This window comes from Scyliorhinus canicula, chromosome 1 (genome assembly GCF_902713615.1).
Source record: "Scyliorhinus canicula chromosome 1, sScyCan1.1, whole genome shotgun sequence".
NCBI lineage: Eukaryota > Metazoa > Chordata > Chondrichthyes > Carcharhiniformes > Scyliorhinidae > Scyliorhinus > Scyliorhinus canicula.
In genome coordinates this window covers 212720842-212726468 of record NC_052146.1, presented here as the reverse complement: position 1 = coordinate 212726468, position 5627 = coordinate 212720842, and positions in this window count along the sequence as shown.

Genomic DNA, 5627 nt, shown 5'->3' with positions numbered 1-5627 from the left:
TTGCTCCCGACAGCCCCGGGGAGAGACTCAGGGAATCTGGTAGTAATAGCTTCATTGAGAATTTGGAGGCAGTTTAGACAGCACTTCGGGTTGTGGGCAGAGTCAAGGGAAATAACAATTTGGGAGAACCATAGATTTGAGCCAGGGAAGTGGGATGGAAATTTTCGGAGATGGGAGGAGAAAGGAATTAGGACACTAAAAGATTTGTTTCTTGGGGTTTATGTTGCGGGATTGAAGGAGCTAGAAGCGAAGTATAGGCTGGAGCAGGGGGAAATATTTAGATACATGCAGGTTCGAGACTTTGCCAGAAAGGCGATACAGAGCTTCACAGTAGAGCCGGCTTCCACATTGCTGGAGGAGGTGCTGACAATAGGGGGACTGGAGAAGGGGGTAGTATTGGCGGTTTACGGGGCTATTTTGGAGGAGGAGAAATCGCTGCTAGAAGGGATCAAGGCAAAGTGGGAGGAAGAAGTGGGAGAGGGTATGGAGGAGGGGTTCTGGTGTGAGGTGCTCCGGAGAGTGATACCCTCCAACACGTGATTGGGATTTGCGATTACTTCACAGCGCCCGAAGTGTTCATCCGCAAGAACGGGATGGGAAAGCAGCAAAAGTAATGGACACAAAGGGACACAAAGTAATGGAAACAAATTGTTAACGATGAATTTACTTCGATTTCATGCAAATGCATATCCTGGAGGCCAATTGGGGCGGGGAGGGGGGTAGTGGTGCAGAAGGATACCAAACCAGAAAGGGAGGGGAGGTGGGGAGAGAGAACGGTTGGGGGATGGTTGAGACGCTTGCAACCGAGTTAGGCTGGTCATGTAGCCAGAATGCCTGATATTCTTTTTATCAAAATGAATCTTCAATGGAGAGCTTGGGTTTGGGTGTGCTCTCATGGCAGTTGAAGGAAGCACTATAGGGACACTCATGGGGCTTCATGTAGGCCTTTGATATCAATTCTGAGTCCTGGGAGAAGCTTACTGAGGATTGATACACCTGATGCAATCATATAAAAAATGGTGCAGTCCCCTTTGAGAGAAAACGCATATCAGAGGCAGAGAGAAAATTCCTGGCGCAGATCAGCCTTAGCAGTCACCTACGTACCCACTGGAATCCTACTAAACATCCCAGATGATGAATATGGTCATCTATGCCTCACAGGATGGACTTTGTCCTATTGTACTATTGAGACCAGAATTACGCACACTGCTGAAAGTGTAACCTCATAAAAGTTCTCTATAGATCCCTGATTATATATTCATCTCCTCTCCAAATCAATCCCATTCTGTTTATGGCTTTATCAACTTATGTTGCTACTTATACAAATTTGCATATCTTTACTGCCAGACCACTTATTTCCTCTATCCCATTTAGTTTCTAACTTTTAAAGAATTAGTAGCTTTCTTATTTCTTTCATACTGGAAGGTTGTGGACACTGCACATTTGAAATCGCAGCATTTGCCTTCCATTAGGGGCCCCATTGGGGCAGCATGGTAGCATATCTGGCAAGCACTGTGGCTTCACAGAGCCAGGGTCCCAGGTTCGATTCCCTGTGGGGTAGCTGTCTGTGCGGGGTCTGTACGTTCTCCCAGTGTCTGCATGGGTTTCCTCCGGGTGCTCCGGTTTCCTCCCACGGTCCAAAGACGTGCAGGTTAGGTGGATTGGCCATGATAAATTTCCCTTAGTGTCCAAAAAGATTAGGAGGGGTTGTTGGGTTGTGGGGATAGGGTGGAAGTGAGGGCTTAAGTAGGTCAGTGCAGACTTGATAGGCCGAATGGCCTCCTTCTGCACTGTATGTTCTATGTATCTATGTATCTATGTAATCGCTCCCAAGGGAAGCAGCCACCATGCTGGTGAACATGGTAGTACAGGGAAGAAAGTGCAATGGAGGGGCGGCGGCACATCTCTCGACAGGGAGGGATTGGCTGGAAGGAGGGGAGGCACAACACTAGACTGGGGGAAGCGGGGGGGGGATTGTGGCTGGGGGAAGCGGCGCGGGGGGGGTGAAGATTGGAGGGGGGGAGAGGCGGGGTGGAAGCCCACAGCGGCACGGAGGAATGGTCAGGAGGATGGGCAGGCCCATGTGGGATGGGGGGAATCGCGGAATAGAGGGTGGGAGGGGGCCAGGAGTGAGGGGGAGGGTAAATAGGTAATGTCGCCATCGTCCCAGATGACCATAGGTTGCTTTCCCTTTTGAGCGGGAGTGCTGACTGGTGGTGATTTAACCTGAGGATCACCACACCTCAGGCGAGGGGCAAGGTTGAGAAGGCGGGCTTTCATGAGGGGGAGAACAGAGCACTGGTCGCAAGAAGGCACACATGGTTGGGAGCAACAAAATTCACGACGGTCATCTTGGATGGCCCCCATCAAACCTTGACACAGCCCTCCTCACCAAGAAGGCGTTCTGTGACAGAATGCCACAAGTCATCGATGGGTATGCAACCTGCAATCAGAATAATAATCTTTATTAGTGTCACAAGTAGGCTGACATTAACACTGCAATGAAGTTATTGTGAAAATCCCCTGGTCGCCACAATCTGGCACCCGTTCAGGTACACTGAGGGAGAATTCAGAATGTCTAATTCAACTAACAAGCACGTCTTTCGGGATTGCGAGATAAACTGGAGCACCCGAAGGAAAACCCACGCAGACACAGGGAGAATGTACAGACTTCGCACAGACAGTGACCCAAGCTGGGAATCGAACCCGGGTCCCAACGCTGTGTTACCATGCCGCCCTGAATTGGGAGGCCACATTCTGGGTGGCACTGAAGGCAGGGATAAGAAGGGAAATAATAGCATACAGAGCTCTCAGGGATAGGAAGGAAAGGGTGTCGAGGCAGCAGCTGGTAGACTCCATACTGAAGGTGGATCGGTGGTACTCCACGACCCCGACTGTGAAACTGCTAGCGGAGTTGAAAAAAATTACAAATGGAATTTGACCTGTTTTCCACCGGGAAAGCAGTGAACCAGCTCCACAAGAAAAGGGGGGGGGGGGCTTTTATGAGCATGGAGACAAGGCTAGCCGCCTGCTAGCTCTCCAGCTGAGAAAGCAGGCAGCAAGAGGGAAATAGCCAGGTGAAGGATAGGGATGGCAGACTAGTCACAGCACACACGAGATCAATGCGGCCTTTGTGACTTTCTATCAAGAGCTGTACATTTCGAAGATTAAGCAGTTCCTCAATGGGCTGGACATACCAGTTGTGGGGGAGGAAAAGAGCAGGGCCTGGAAGCGCCATTAGAACTGGGGGAAGTCATGGAGAGTATTAACTCCATGCAGCCGGGGAAGGCACCGGGTCTGGATGGGTTCCAGGTGGACCTCTATAAAACATTTGCGCCAGCACTGGCCCCGCATCTGTTAGAGGTGTTCAATGACCCACTATCAAGGGGAACCCTGCCACCCAGGCAGGCACAGACCCAATATCATTGATCACTAAAAAGGACAAAGACCTGGCGGAGTGCGAGTCATACAGACTATGATCATGATCCCACCCGGGGAGGAGACAGCAGAGGTGATCATCACCCTAGATGCAGAGAAGGCCTTTGACAGAGTCAAATGGAGGTACCTCATGGTATGGTTTGGGTTCCGGCTAGTATTCACCTCATGGGTGAAACTACTGTACAGCGCTCCCATGGCAAGTGTATGGAAAAACACGACCAGCTCCGGATACTTCCGGGTGCACAGAGGCACGAGGCTGGGAAGCCCATTGTTCCTTCTATTATTTGCCCTGGCAAACGAGCCACTAGCAATCATTCTCAGATCAGCGAAGGTGTGGAAAGGCATTTAAAGGGGAGTCAGAGAGCATAGTGTTTCACTCTACGTGCACGACTTCCTCCTCTATGCCTCAAACCCCCTGGCCTGCATGGGAGGAACAATGGAACTCTTAAGGGAGTTCGGAGTCTTCTCAGGTTAGAAACTCAACCTGGTCAAGAGCAAAATCTTCCTTGTGAACTTGTAAGGGGGGGGGGGGGGGGCGGGGGGCGGGGGGGGGGGGGGGGGGGGGGTGCGAACAGGTCTTGGGAAGTTGCTGTTCAAACTGGCCCAGACCGTATTCCGATACCTGGGGATCCAAATCGCACATGACTAGACACGGATCCATAAATGGAACCAAACAAGATTGATGGAGGTGGTAAAAAGGGACCTACAGAGATGGAACTTCCTCCGAAAAGAGACAACAAGTTCCCCCAAATACTGGACACTCACTACCAGACAGACTTCTGAACGTGGACAAACTAGGGGATGGTAACTGCACTGACATATACGGACACATACTCAAAAAGATACTAGAAATAGGGGGAAGACTCTGGATCAAAGAACTGCACAGGGTGAACTCCAGCTCCACATGCGCAGGGCTGAGCCTAACACAGCTAAAGGTAGTCCACAGTGCACTGAGCCAGAACAAGAATGGGCAGGTTCTTCCCGGAGGTGGGGGACAAATGTGAACGGTGCCAGGGAGGCCCGGCCAACCGCACCCATATGTTCTGATCTTGCCCCAGGCATGTTGGGTACTGGATGGCCTTCTTTGATGCCATGTCCAAGGTTGCGGGAGTAAGGGTGGAGCCATATCCGCTAATGGAGGTCTTTGGGGTATCAGACCAGCCAGAACCTTTATGGCAAGAGGGACAGATGCCCTGGCCTTTGTCTCCCTGATTGCCCGCCGAAGACTCCGACCCGGCTGCCAATCAGCAGCGCTACCCAAGGCCGCAGACTGGCTGTCCGATCTGGCAGACTTTCTCAAATTGGAGAAAATAAAATATACCATCTGGAGATCAGAGGAAGGATTTCACATTGTGAGGAGACTATTCACCATCCTGCTCCATGACCAACAACAAATAAGCAAAGGGAGGCGGGAGGGGTGGGAACAAAACAGACAATGGAAGAGAGAAGGGAAAGGGGGGAGGAATAGGTGGGGGGGAGGGGCAGGTGGTAGGAGGGGAGGAGGGGATGACACCAAGGGAAATGCAGGGCAAGCAGGAAAGGGGAACTGGAAGGGATAAAGGGTGAGGGCGAGAATGGAACCGACCACAACGGCGGGACCAAACTGCGCCCGGCTGACGCCAAACAAGCCCACCCCCCCTCCAGGTATGGTTCAGTACCAGGAGACAACGAAGATCCGGGGGTGGAGGGGGTGGAGGATGGGGTGGCAAAGCTGCACAGTTACAGTGGTGGAGGCGGACCACCGGGACAAGCGAACAGTGGCCCCCACACCGGTACATAGGATGGATCTCAAGGGGCCAAAACTATCCCCAGAGGAGTTTGTGGTTCTCCCTCTGGTATCTGTTTCATCTTTGCTCTCTGCTGGGTTTTTTCTAATATTAACTCTCCAACATCCCTTTTTTACATTGATATTGTACACTCTTGTTTCTGGTAAATGAAATTCTCTCTTTACATGACAATATTTTAAAAACATTTTTTAAAAAATGTATCAGTGGTTCTGTGGCAACCTTTGGGGTCAAGTATAGGAGAGGCAGTGGCATAATGGTATTAATAATGCAGAGACCTGGGGTAAAGCTCTGGGGACCTGGGTTCAAATCCCACCACTGTAGATGGTGAAATTTGAATTCAATAAAAATCTGGAATCAGGGTTGGAATTCTCCGACCCCCCACAGGGTTGGTGAATCGCCCGG